Raw genomic sequence first — 15,172 nt, 5'->3', positions numbered from 1 at the left:
CAGTGAGAGGCCCGCATACTGCAAAAAAAAAAAAAAAAAAAAAAAGAACCATTGCTTAGAATCATGAGTCATTAGCAATCATACAATCTTTAGTCTACAGGTGATGATTCTTGAGATCAGAAAGGTTAAGTGACTAGTTCCAAGGTCTTAAAAGTGGGCAATGGAAGAACCATGACTAGAATTTCTTTTCATTTATGGTTTTGTTGTTACCAAAACTTACAACAAAAATTGTAATAGTTTTCCTCATCTCTGATTTTTAAAAAATTGCAAAATACTGCATTTGTACCTTTTTTGGTAACAGCTTTATTGAGATATAACTCTCATACCATATAATTCACCCATTTAAATGATACAGTTCAATGGCTTTTAGCACATACACTGAGTTATGCATCGTCATCACAATCATTACTAGAATATTTTCACTACTTCAAAAAGAAACCTGGCACCCCTTAGCCATAACCTCCAAACTCTCCTACTCTTCCCATCTCCATCTTTACCACCAGGCTTAGGCAAGCACTAATCTATTTTCTATCTCTATAGATGTACATATTCTAAATGTTTTGTATAAATGGATTCATATGTGGTCCTTTGTGACTGGCTTGTTTCACTTAGCCTGTTTACAAGGTTCATCCATGTTGTAGCATGTATCAGTACTTCATTTCTTTTTTAAATATTTATTTGGCTATGCCAGGTCTTAGTTGCAGCACGCGGGATCTCCGTTGCCACGTGTGGGATCTTCGTTGCGGCACGTGGGATCCTTTAGCTGTGGCATGCAGAATCTTTAGTTGCAGCACGTGAACTCTTAGTTGTGGCATGTGGGATCTAGTTCCCTGACCAGGGATTGAACCCGGGCTCCCTGCATTGGGAGTGCACAGTTTTAGCTGCTGGACCACGAGGGAAGTCTCAGTACTTCATTTATTATTATTGCTAAATAATATTCTATTGCATGGCTATAACACATTTTACTTATACATTTATCAGTTAATGAACATTTGGATTGTTTCTACTTTTTGGCTGTTACTAATATACTGTTATGAACATTCAGGTACAAGTTTTTGTGTTGACATATGTTTTTATTTCTCTTAGGAGGCAAACTGCTGGATCATATGCTAACTCTATGTGTAACAGTTTGGAAAACAGCTTGTCTTCCAAACCAGCTGCACCACTTTACTTTCCCACCAGCAGTATATGAAGGTTCAAACTTCTCCACATTTTTGTCACACTTGTTATTGTCTTTTGGATTATAGCGATCCTGTGGGTGTGAAGTGGTATTTTATTATGGTTTTGGTTTTCATTTCCATGATGGTTAATTATGGTGAACTCCTTTTCATGTGTGTATTGCCTATTTGTATATCTTTTTTCGGAGAACTGTCTATATCCTTTGCTCATTTTTTAAAACTTTGAGAATACTTAAATATATATTGGTCATTCAGATTTCCTCTTTTGTGACTTTCTGTCACTTGTATCATATTGTGTTGTGTTCTGGTACTTATACAGTATCAATTGTATATAGATTGCCTTTTTTCTTATTAATTATAGGAGTTCTTTATGGTAGATATCTATCTTTGCACATTTGTAGCTTGAATTTTCACTACTTTGTGATCTTCTGATAAAAAGATCTTAAATTTAATGTAGTTCGATTATCAATCTTTTCTGTTATGGTTTGCACTTTTTGAATCTTGTTTAAGAAATCTGTCCGTTTCCTTCATGAAAGGGAGGCAGTGTTAGTGTAGTGGTTTAAAATGGGTACTCAAGAGGCAGATTACCTGAGTACAAATCACAGCTGTTTTACTTTGTGGTACTGTGGCCTGGGACAATTTAGTTAATCTCTTTTGCCTCAGTTTCCTCATCTATAAAATGGGAATGATATTAATAGTACCTACTCACAGGGTTGTTATGAGGACTAAATGAATCGGGATATATAAAATGCTTAAAACTGTACTGGGCACAAAAGAAGCAACAAGTAAGTGTTATTACTGTTTGCATCTTTATTCTACCTGACCTGATTTTTTTTGTATGCTGTGACATAGAAAACTAATCGGGTTTTTGTTCCATAGAGATAACCAATTATTGAAGCACTGTTTATTGAATAATCTGTTCTACATCGCTTTGTTTAGGTTTCAAGTTGGTCTGTCCCAAAGCTCTCTACTCTTCCATTGGCCTATTTGTCTACTCCTGTCTCTTGATAACCATATTATAACTTTAATATACCTTGCTTGCTGGTCGGGCAAATTCCTCTACCTTTTTATTTAACTTCAAAATTATCTTTTTAAAAAAAATTATTTATTTTATTTATTTATTTGGCTGCACTGGGTATTAATTGCGGCATGTGGGATCTTTAGTTGGGGCATGTGGGATCTTTAGTTGAGGCATGTGGGACCCAGTTCCCTAACCAGGGATCGAACCCAGGCCCCCTGCATTGGGAGTGTGGAGCCTTAACCACTGGACCACCAGGGAAGTCCCCCAAATTATCTTAACTATTCTTAGATCTTTGCTCTTAAGTATGAATTTTAGGATTACTTTGTCAAATTCCATAAAATCTCTGTGGGTATTTTGATTGGAATTGCACTGAACCTCTGGATTAATTTTAGTGGAACTGACAGCTTTATGGTGTCTCTCATTACCAATGAGAACATAAATGAAAGCTCTCCAAAAATATGTTTCCTCATATAATTCACTTTCAGACAGGATTCTTGCACATATATGTCTAGCTGACAAAACTCAAGTCAAATGATGATGTCTTAGCTATAAGAGAAGCTGAAAATATGAGTCCTGCCTCCTACTTTTGGGAGGAGAGGAGATGGACAGCTACATAAATATGATGAAGGTGTGCTATATATTTATTCCACTATATAATTTCTTTTTAAAATAAATTTATTACTTGTTTATTTATTTTTGGCTGCGTTGGGTCTTCTTTGCTGCACGTGGGCTTTCTCTAGTTGCGGGCGGGTGGGGGCTACTCTTCCCTGTGGCACGTGGGCTTCTCATTGCGGTGGCTTCTCTTTCTTGCAGAGCACAGGCTCTAGGCACTTGGGCTTCAGTAGTTGTGGCTCGTGGGCTCTAGAGCGCAGGCTCAGTAGTTGTGGTGCACGGGCTTAGTTGCTCCGAGGCATGTGGGACCTTCCGCGAACCTGTGCCCCCTGCATTGGAAGGCAGATTCTTAACCACTGTGCCACCAGGGAAGTCCCTCATTCTGATTTTAAAGGAAATAATTCTTTCTTACATTTAACCATTAGGTATAATATTATGAATCTTTGCTACATAACCTTTATCTGTTTGGGAGTTTCCTTTCATTTTTATTAAGCTATAATTGACATAATAGTATACTACTTCCAGGTATATAAGGTAATGATTCAGTACTTGTATATATTGTGAAATGGTCACCAAAAAGTTGCTAAGAGAGTAGGTCTGAAAAGTTCTCATCACAAGAAAAAACAATTTTTGTAACTATTTATGGTGATGGATGTTAACTAGATGTTGCACATTTTTGATTGGATAATTTATCTTTCTGATTATTGAGTTATAGTAGTTCTTTACATATACTAGATTTTTTTCCTTGTACTTCTGCACTTTTGGTATCCAAAACCAGTTTTTGGCAGTATTTATATTTATCAGATTTTCATCAAATCACATTAGATATGTGATTTGCAAAAAAATATCTCCCATTCTGTGGGCTGTCTTTTCACTTTCTTAACAGTGTCTTTTAAAGCACAGGTTTTAAAATTTGGTGGTGTTCAGTTTCTCTTGTTGTTGTTGCTGTTGCTTCTGCTTTTGCTGTTGTATCTAAGAAACCATTGCCTAATTCCAGGTTATCAATATGCATGCCTATGTTTTTCTCTAAGAGTTTTATAGTTTTAGATCTTACATTTAGGTCTTTAAATGTGAGTTAATTTTTGTGTATATGGTGTGAGGTAGGGGTCCAACTTCACTCGTTTGCGTGTAGATAACCAGTTGACCTAGCACCGTTTGTTGAAAAGACTATTTTATTTTCCTCTAATTGTCTTGGTACCCTTTAAAAAATTCAATTGCCCTTAAATGCGAGGGTTTATTCTGCCTGTATCACACTGTTTTGGTTACTGTAGCTTTGTAGTAAGTTTGTAATTAGCTGGTTTGAGTCCTCCAACTTTGTTTTTTGTGTTTTTTTGTTTTTGATTTTTTTAAAGATTGTTTTGGCTATTCTGGATCCCTTGAATTTTGACATATACTTTACTATCAGCTTGCCAATTTCTACAAAGAAGCCAGTTGGTAATTTGATATCAATCTGTAGAACAATTTGGGGAGTGTTGACATCTTATTAAGTCTTCCAATCCATGAACATGAGATGTCATTTCATGTGTTCAGGTCTTTAATTTCTTTCAAACTGCAAATATTTTTTTAAGTTGCATAGCAAGTTAGCTAAAAAAGTACATGACTTTTGGGGACTGCTTGGCAGCTGTAACTATTCCTTTTATTTTTGTAGAGATAAAATCATTATTAATGTGTTGACATTAAAAGCATTTATAAAGAAGTATGTATTAAAACAATATCCATTGCATTAAATAATTTCTGAAATAAGGGGGGACAAATAAGTAAAAACATTTCAGTTAATATATAAACTGAGGAAGTATAATGAAAAGTGCTTGAAACTAAAAGTCAGGAAACTGGGAAGCGTTTTCTAGCTCTGCACCTAACTAGGTATATAACCTTGGGGAAATTACTTTATCTCTCTAGGACTGTTCCTCACATTTAAAATGATATTGTAATTTTTCCTAAATGGAAAGTCATGGGTTTATGCAACCAATCTAAATATGGCATGCAAATGTGTATTTATTTTTAGCCTAAATCTTGAGGATTAATGTTTAGAGAATTGTTTAGAGTTTAGATCTTCAACATTCTCACCCACCGTTCCCCCATCTACATTTTTCTTATCCAAATCCAGTTGTTTTTGGAAGTATTTACATATGATTTTAAACCAAGCACTAATATTATTCCCTATCTTAGAAGCATAAAGGAGAAGATATGTATAAAATATTTTTACTTGCTGCAGATTAAATTAGAGGAGGATTTATATGGGGCTTAAATACCTATAATAAGTATAAAATAGAATTATGAGCAAAATTGTGGCTATGATTCATCCTTAAAATAACCAGGAAATGGATGCCATCTGTTTTAGTCAGAATTTTAATGATAATAAGTACACTCAAAACATCCAGTACAGAGGGGGCCGGAGGAAGATGGCGGAAGAGTAAGACGCGGAGATCACCTTCCTCCCCACAGATACATCAGAAATTCATCTACACGTGGAACAACTCCAACAGAACACCTACTGAACGCTGACAGAAGACCTCAGACCCCCCAAAAGGCAAGAAACTCCCCACATACCTGGGTAGGTCAAAAGAAAAAAAGAATAAACAGAGACAATAGGATATGGACGGGACCTGCACCAGTGGGAGGGAGCCGTGAAGGAGGGAAGGTTTCTACACACTACAAGCCCCTTCGCGGGCGGAGACTGCAGGTGGCGGAGGGGGAAAGCTTCGGAGTAGCGGAGGAGAGCACAGCAACAGGGGTGCGGAGGGCAAAGCAGAGAGGTTTTGGCACAGAGGATCGGTGCCCTCAGGCACACACCAGCCCGAGAGACTTGTCTGCTCGGCCGCCAGGGCGGGCGGGGCTGGGAGCTGAGGCTCGGGTATCGGCTTTCAGTCGGAGCGCAGGGAGAGGTCTGGGGCTGGCCGCAGGAAGAGACCCTGAAGGGGTTAGTGCTAGCCCGGAGGGAGTCCGGGGAAAGGGTCTGGAGCTACCGGAGAGGCAAGAGACTTTTTTCCCTTTTGTTGCCTGGTGCGCGAGGAGAGGGCATTCCCCTCCCTCCCCTCTGCCTGAGTGAGCCAGAGCCCCCGAATCAGCGGCTCCTTTAAACCCGTCCTGTCTGAGCGAAGAACGGACGCCCTCCGGCGACCTACGCGCAGAGGCGGGGCCAGGTCCAAGGCTGAGACCCGGGAGCTGTGAGAGCAGAGACAGGGAAATCTCTCTGTGCAGCCTCCGAGGCAGCGGATTAAAGCTCCACGGTCCATTTGATGTGCCCTGCGTCTGTGGAGTGCATGAATGGACAGCGAATCATCCCAAATTGAGGAAGTGGACCTTGAGGACAAGATTTAAGACTTTCCCCCCCCTTTTTTTTTTCCTCTTTTTACAACGAATTATCTCAAATTAAGGAGGTGGACTTAGCAAGATTTCAGACTTTTCGCCCTTTTCCTCTTTTTACAACGAATTATCCCAAATCGAGGAGGTGGACTTGGAGAGCAAGATTTTTGATTTTTCCCCCTGCTCTCTTTTTGTGAAGGTGTATGTGTAATCTTCTGTGTAAGATTCTCTCTGTATAGCTTTGCTTCCACCATATGTCCCAGGGTGCTATCGGTCCATGTTTTTTTTTCAATAATTACTTTTTAATTTTAATAACGCTACTATATTTCATACTTTATTCTATTTTACTTTACCTGCTCTTTCTTTTTTTCCTCCCTTCCCTTCCTCCCTCCCTCCCTCCGCTCCTCCTTTCCTTCTTTCTTTTTCTTTCCTCCATCCCTCCCTCCCTCCCACCCTTCTTCTTTCCACTTTCTTTTTCTTTCCTTCCTCCCTCCCTCCCTCCCTCCTGTCTTTCTTTCTTTCTTTCCTTCCTCCCTCCCTCCCTCTCTTCTTCCATTCACTCTTCCTTTTGCTTTCATTCCTCCCACCCTCTCTCCTTTCTTTCCTTCTTTCTTTCCATCCTTCCTCCCTCCCTCCTTTCTTTCTTCCTTCCTTCCTTCCTTTCTTCCCTTCTTCCTTTCTTTCCATCTCTCTTTCTTTCTTCTACTAATTATTTCTCTCTACTTTTTCTCACTGTTATTCTGAGCCGGGTGGATGAAAGGCTCTTGGTGCTGCAGCCAGGAGTTAGTGCTGTGCCTCTGAAGTGGGAGAGCCAACTTCAGGAAACGGGTCCACAAGAGACCTCCCAGCTCCACATAATATCAAGCAGCGAAAATCTCCCAGGGATCTCCATCTCAACACCAGCACCCAGCTTCAGTCAACGACCAGCAAGCTACAGTGCTGGTCACCCTATGCCAAGCAACTAGCAAGGCAGGAACACAACCCCACCCATTAGCAGAGAGGATACCTAAAAACATAATAAGGCCACAGGCACCCCAAAACACACCACCAGACGTGGACCTGTCCACCAGAAAGACAAGATCGAGCTTCAACCACCAGAACACAGGCATTAGTCCCCCCCACCAGGAAGCCTACACAACCTACTGAAACAACCTTAGCCACGGGGGACAGACACCAAAAACAACGGGAACTACGAATCTGCAGCCTGCAAAAAGGAGACCCCAAACACAGTAACATAAGCAAAATGAGAAAGCAGAAAAACACACAGCAGGTGAAGGAGCAAGATAAAAACCTACCAGACCTAACAAATGAAGAGGTAATAGGCAGTCTACCTGAAAAAGAATTCAGAATAATGATAGTAAAGCTGATCCAAGATTCTATTTCCCAGATCCAAAATCTTGGAAATAGAATAGACAATATGCAAGAAACAGTTAACAAGGACCTAGAAGAACTAAAGATGAATCAAGCATCGATTAAAAACACAATAAATGAAATGAAAAATACTCTAGATGGGATCAATAGCAGAATAACTGAGGCAGAAGAACGGATAAGTGAGGTGGAAGATAAAATAGTGGAAATAACTGATGCAGAGAAAAATAAAGAAAAAAGAATGAAAAGAACAGAGGACAGTCTCAGAGACCTCTGGGACAACATTAAACGCACCAACATTCGAATTATAGGGGTTCCAGAAGAAGAAGAGAAAAAGAAAGGGACTGAGAAAATATTTGAAGAGATTATAGTTGAAAACTTCCCTAATATGGGAAAGGAAATAGTTAATCAAGTCCAGGAGGCACAGAGAGTCCCATACAGAATAAATCCAAGAAGAAATACGCCAAGACACATATTAATCAAACTGTCAAAAATTAAACACAAAGAAATCATATTAAAAGCAGCAAGGGAAAAACAACAAATAACACACAAGGGAATCCCCATCAGGTTAACAGCTGATCTCTCAGCAGAAACTCTACAAGCCAGAAGGGAGTGGCAGGACATAATTAAAGTGATGAAGGAGAGAAACCTGCAACCAAGATTACTCTACCCAGCAAGGATCTCATTCAGATTTGATGGAGAAATTAAAACGTTTACAGACAAGCAAAAGTTGAGAGAGTTCAGCACCACCAAACCAGCTTTACAACAAATGCTAAAGGAACTTCTCTAGGCAAGAAACACAACAGAAGGACTATACCTACAATAACGAACCCAAAGCCATTAAGGAAATGGGAATAGGAACATACATATCAATAATTACCTTAAATGTAAATGGACTAAATGCTCCCACCAAAAGACACAGAGTGGCTGAATGGATACAAAAACAAGACCCATATATATGCTGTCTACAAGAGACCCACTTCAGACCTAGAGACACATACAGATTGAAAGTAAGGGGATGGAAAAAGATATTCCATGCAAATGGAAATCAAAAGAAAGCTGGAGTAGCAATTCTTATATCAGACAAAATAGACTTTAAAATAAAGACTATTAGAAGAGACAAAGAAGGACACTACATAACGATAAAGGGATCGATCCAAGAAGAAGATATAACAATTGTAAATATTTATGCACCCAACATAGGAGCACCTCAATACATAAGGCAAATACTAACAGCCATAAAAGGGGAAATCGACAGTAACACAATCATAGTAGGGGACTTTAACACCCCACTTTCACCAATGGACAGATCATCCAAAATGAAAATAAATAAGGAAACACAAGCTTTAAATGATACATTAAACAAGATGGACTTAATTGATATTTATAGGACATTCCACCCAAAAACAACAGAATACACATTTTTCTCAAGTGCTCATGGAACATTCTCCAGGATAGATCATATCTTGGGTCACAAATCAAGCCTTGGTAAATTTAAGAAAATTGAAATTGTATCAAGTATCTTTTCCGACCACAATGCTATGAGACTAGACATCAACTACAGGAAAAGATCTGTAAAAAATACAAACACATGGAGGCTAAACAATACACTACTCAATAACGAAGTGATCACTGAAGAAATCAAAGAGGAAATTAAGAAATACCTAGAAACAAATGACAATGGAGACACGACGACCCAAAACCTATGGGACGCAGCAAAAGCAGTTCTAAGGGGGAAGTTTATAGCAATACAATCCCACCTTAAGAAACAGGAAACATTTCGAGTAAACAACCTGACCCTGCACCTAAAGCAATTAGAGAAAGAAGAACAAAAAACCCCCAAAGTTAGCAGAAGGAAAGAAATCATAAAGATCAGATCAGAAATAAATGAAAAAGAAATGAAGGAAATGATAGCAAAGATCAACCAAACTAAAAGCTGGTTCTTTGAGAAGATAAACAAAATTGACAAACCATTAGCCAGACTCATCAAGAAAAGAAGGGAGAAGACTCAAATCAGTAGAATTAGAAATGAAAAAGGAGAAGTAACAACTGACACTGCAGAAATACAAAAGATCATGAGAGATTACTATAAGCAACTCTATGCCAATAAAATGGACAACCTGGAAGAAATGGACAAATTCTTAGAAATGCACAACCTACCAAGACTGACTCAGGAAGAAATAGAAAATATGAATAGACCAATCACAAGCACTGAAATTGAAACTGTGATTAAAAATCTTCCATCAAACAAAAGCCCAGGACCAGATGGCTTCACAGGCGAATTCTATCAAACATTTAGAGAAGAGCTAACACCCATCCTTCTCAAACTCTTCCAAACAATATCAGAGGAAGGAACACTCCCAAACTCATTCTACGAGGCCACCATCACCTTGATACCAAAACCAGGCAAGGATGTCACAAAGAAAGAAAACTACAGGCCAATATCACTGATGAACATAGATGCAAAAATCCTCAACAAAATACTAGCAAACAGAATCCAACAGCACATTAAAAGGATCATACACCATGATCAAGTGGGGTTTATTCCAGGAATGCAAGGATTCTTCAATATACGCAAATCAATCAATGTGATACACCATATTAACAAGTTGAAGGAGAAAAACCATATGATCATCTCAATAGATGCAGAGAAAGCTTTCGACAAAATTCAACACCCATTTATGATAAAAACCCTGCAGAAAGTAGGCATAGAGGGAACTTTCCTCAACATAATAAAGGCCATATATGACAAACCCACAGCCAACATTGTCCTCAATGGTGAAAAACTAAAACCATTTCCACTAAGATCAGGAACAAGACAAGGCTGCCCACTCTCACCACTCTTATTCAACATAGTTTTGGAAGTTTTAGCCACAGCAATCAGAGAAGAAAAGGAAATAAAAGGAATCCAAATTGGAAAAGAAGAAGTAAAGCTGTCACTGTTTGCAGATGACATGATACTATACATAGAGAATCCTAAAGATGCTACCGAAAAACTACTAGAGCTAATCAATGAATTTGGTAAAGTAGCAGGATACAAAATTAATGCACAGAAATCTCTGGCATTCCTGTACACTAATGATGAAAAATCTGAAAATGAAATCAAGAAAACACTCCCATTTACCATTGCAACAAAAAGAATAAAATATCTAGGAATAAACCTACCTAAGGAGACAAAAGACCTGTATGCAGAAAATTATAAGACACTGATGAAAGAAATTAAAGATGATATAAATAGATGGAGTGATATACCATGCTCCTGGATTGGAAGAATCAATATTGTGAAAATGACTCTACTACCCAAAGCAATCTACAGATTCAATGCAATCCCTATCAAACTACCACTGGCATTTTTCACAGAAGTAGAACAAAAAATTTCAAAATTTGTTTGGAAAAACAAAAGACCCCGAATAGCCAAAGCAATCTTGAGAACGAAAAACGGAGCTGGAGGAATCAGGCTGCCTGACTTCAGACTATACTACAAAGCTACAGTAATTAAGACAGTGTGGTACTGGCATAAAAACAGAAAGATAGATCAGTGGATCAGGATAGAAAGCCCAGAGATAAACCCACGCACATATGGCCAACTTATCTTTGATAAAGGAGGCAGGAATGTACAGTGGAGAAAGGACAGCCTCTTCAATAGGTGGTGCTGGGAAAACTGGACAGGGACATGTAAAAGTATGAGATTAGATCATTCCCTAACACCATACACAAAAATAAGCTCAAAATGGATTAAAGACCTAAATGTAAGGCCAGAAACTATCAAACTCTTAGAGGAAAACATAGGTAGAACACTCTATGACATAAATCACAGCAAGATCCTTTTGGACCCACCTCCTAGAGAAATGGAAATAAAAACAAAGATAAACAAATGGGACCTAATGAAACTTCAAAGCTTTTGCACAGCAAAGGAAACCATAAACAAGACCAAAAGACAACCCTCAGAATGGGAGAAAATATTTGCAAATGAAGCAACTGACAAAGGATTAATCTCCAAAATTTATAAACAGCTCATGCAGCTCAATAGCAAAAAAACAAACAACCCAATCCAAAAATGGGCAGAAGACTTAAATAGGCATTTCTCCAAAGAAGATATACAGACTGCCAACAAACACATGAAAGAATGCTCAACATCATTAATCATTAGAGAAATGCAAATCAAAACTACAATGAGATATCATCTCACACCAGTCAGAATGGCCATCATCAAGGAATCTAGAAACAATAAATGCTGGAGAGGGTGTGGAGAAAAGGGAACACTCTTGCACTGCTGGTGGGAATGTGAATTGGTACAGCCACTATGGAGAACAGTATGGAGGTTCCTTAAAAAACTAAAAATAGAACTACCATATGACCCAGCAATCCCACTACTAGGCATATACCCTGAGAAAACCATAATTCAAAAAGAGACATGTACCAAAATGTTCATTGCAGCTCTATTCACAATAGCCCGGAGCTGGAAACAACCTAAGTGTCCATCATCGGATGAATGGATAAAGAAGATGTGGCACATATATACAATGGAATATTACTCAGCCATAAAAAGAAACGAAACTGAGCTGTTTGTAATGAGGTGGATAGACCTAGAGTCTGTCATACAGAGTGAAGTAAGTCAGAAAGAGAAAGACAAATACCGTATGCTAACACATATATATGGAATTTAAAAAAAAAAAATGTCATGAAGAACCTAGGGGTAAAACGGGAATAAAGACACAGATCTACTTGAGAATGGACTTGAGGATACGGGGAAGGGGAAGGGTAAGCTGAGACAAAGGGAAAGAGAGGCATGGACATATATACACTACCAAACGTAAGGTAGATAGATAGTGGGAAGCAGCCGCAGAGCACAGGGAGATCAGCTCGGTGCTTTGTGACCGCCTGGAGGGGTGGGATGGGGAGGGTGGGAGGGAGGGAGATGCATGAGGGAAGGGATGTGGGAACAGATGTATATGTATGACTGATTCACTTTGTTATAAAGCAGAAACTAATAAAAAAAAAAAAAACAAAAAAACATCCAGTACAGGGGCTTCCCTGGTGGCGTAGTGGTTAAGAATCCTCCTGCCACTGCAGGGGACACACGTTCGAGCCCTGGTCCGGGAAGATCCCACATGCCGCGGAGCAATTAAGCCCATGCACCACAACTACTGAGCCTGCGAGCCACAACTACTGAGCCCACGTGCCACAACTACTGAAGCCTGAGTGCCTAGAGCCCGTGCTCTGCAACAAGAGAAGCCACTGCAATGAGAAGCCTGCGCACCACAAGGAAGAGTAGCCCCTGCTCACTGCAATTAGAGAAAGACTTCCTGCAGCAGCAATGAAGACCCAACGCAGCCAAAACAAGAAAAAAAAGAAAGAAAAAAAAATCCAGTACAGTAAGTAGAATAAAAAGTGTGGGCCAATATGTGTATTATATATTTAAACCATTCTTTTTTTAGTGTTTTAAAGTAGCATAGCATAAAAATCTTTGAGCTTACAAAACTTTTTTAAAAAGTGAAGTATAGTTGATTTATGATAATGTATTAGTTTCAGGTGTACAGCATACCAGTTCAGGATTTTTGCAGATTATATTCCATTATCGGTTGTTACAAGATATTGGGTATAACTTCCTATGCTATACAGTAAATCCTTGTTGCTTATCTGTTTTACGCATAGTAGTTTGTACCTGTTAGTCCCATACCCTAATTTGTCCTGCCCTCTCTCTGATAGCCGTAACTTTGTTTTCTATGTCTGTGAGTCTGTTTCTGTTTTGTATATACATTCACATTTTTTAGATTCCACAGAAGCTTAAGAAACTTTTCATGTACAAATTTTCTCAGCATCCCCTGACCTCCAATGCTCTGATGTACAGGTAGGTATCTTCTATGTGAGATCCATGTACTCAGGAATCAGAACCGGTTTTTTATTGGCTTTTGAAGCTAATACTCAATAGTACCATCTACTGTTAACACAGTGAAATTTAATAATAGTGGAAAGAATAATAGATTCTCATATCTTCATACTGGAATGAATACAAGAAATCTTCTAGTCCCAACTTCATAAGCTTACAGATAAAGAATGTGAGGTTCACAAGACAAGTAACTTGTTAAAAGTCACAGATTTCTTGCTAAAACTGTATTGCAAGCTAAAATTTCTGTAGATGCTTTCAAAGCGAGGAAACACATGGAAAAACAACTTATCCTAGTGATCAAGTCTCTAGGATTAAGAAACGAGCTGGTGCTGCTCCAGTGCTATCTTTGGCCAAATTAATTAATCGCTCTGTGCTTCAGGCGCTACATCTGAAAACCGGCAACACATGTGCTTCTCAGGGTTTGTGTGAGAAGCAGAATATATATGTAGTAGACATATATGTAAGGTGCCATGCTTGATATATGGTGAACAATAATGGTGATATTATTTTTATTCACAAGTGGTGGAGTGGTTTTGAATTAGACTTCTTTGACTTCAGCGTCCGTATTCTTGACCACACCAGACATCAGAAGAGACTAGCAGTATCACACATGCAAAATAAAATAATCCATGAATGTTTGATAACACAGTATTTCAAAATTGGCATAGCATACATTTTATGGGATTCTTTGATTTGGGGGAGAGTAGGAAGCTGGGTCTCATCTTCAATACTTGGAAAAGAGGTCCTTAGTTGCTTGTGTTATTACTATTTTGTCCAGCAAGCTTCCTCTCTTTTAGTGATAGACCCTGTCTGCTTGGCCTTGAGGGTGGGCACATGGCCAAGGCCTGGCCAACCATAACACTTCATGTTTCCTGGACAGAGTAAATGGTTCAGAGGACAAGTGATGCAAAAAGGTCATTGTCCAGAGGAGTCAGAGAAATGAGAGACGTGATATCTTAGACCTCAGGCAAATATTGATACATCCTGCAAGGTACCTCATTCCTAATAAAGCGGGGTGGAGACCGTTGACTGTCATCCCTGACTGTCATCCCATATTCATTCTCCTCTTCATCTAGCAACAGAACCCTCAAGCCTACATTTTCCAGTCTCCTTTGGACACACTGGGGCCAGTCTACAATTTGATCTGAAACCATCAGTCATGTACGTTTCCATTCTCTTTTCCCCATTCATGTAGGCTGAAAAGCAAATGTGACTCAGTTTTAATCTTTAGGGGAAGACAATACCTTAGAAGTTGAACATGTTAGATAGTTTAGGATAAACTAGGAGAGAAATAGTTTTTTACAGTGCTGTCACTCACTGGAAACAGTGCGTGCACGTGGTGTTAGATTGTAAAGGCAATGCATAAGACGAAAATCCATTTAGGCATAGTCATAAAAAGGAAGGATGTACTGATTCATGCTACGATATAGAGGAACCTTGAAAGTTATGCTAAGTGAAAGAAATCAGACACAGAAGGCCATATATTGTATGATTCCATTTACATGAAATGTCCAGAATTAGTAAATCCATAGAGACAGAAGGTAGATTAGTGATTGCCAGGGGCTAGAGGGGGTGTTGTGGTGCAGAGTGACTGCTAGGGGGCACCAGGCTTCTTTTTGGGGTGATGAAAATGTTCTGGAATTAGCAGTAATGATTGTGCAACTTTCTGAAAGCAGTAAAACCCACTGAACTGTACACTTTAAAGGAGTGAATTTTATGGTATGTGAATTATATCTCCAAAAATCCATTTAGGCTAAATTACCCTTGAAAGTCCTTCTCACAGAGCCTAATACAGCT

This window comes from Hyperoodon ampullatus (assembly GCF_949752795.1).
Source record: "Hyperoodon ampullatus genome assembly, chromosome: 13".
NCBI classification, from domain to species: domain Eukaryota; kingdom Metazoa; phylum Chordata; class Mammalia; order Artiodactyla; family Ziphiidae; genus Hyperoodon; species Hyperoodon ampullatus.
The sequence above is the reverse complement of the archived record's forward strand: the minus strand, read 5'-3'. Positions refer to the sequence as shown.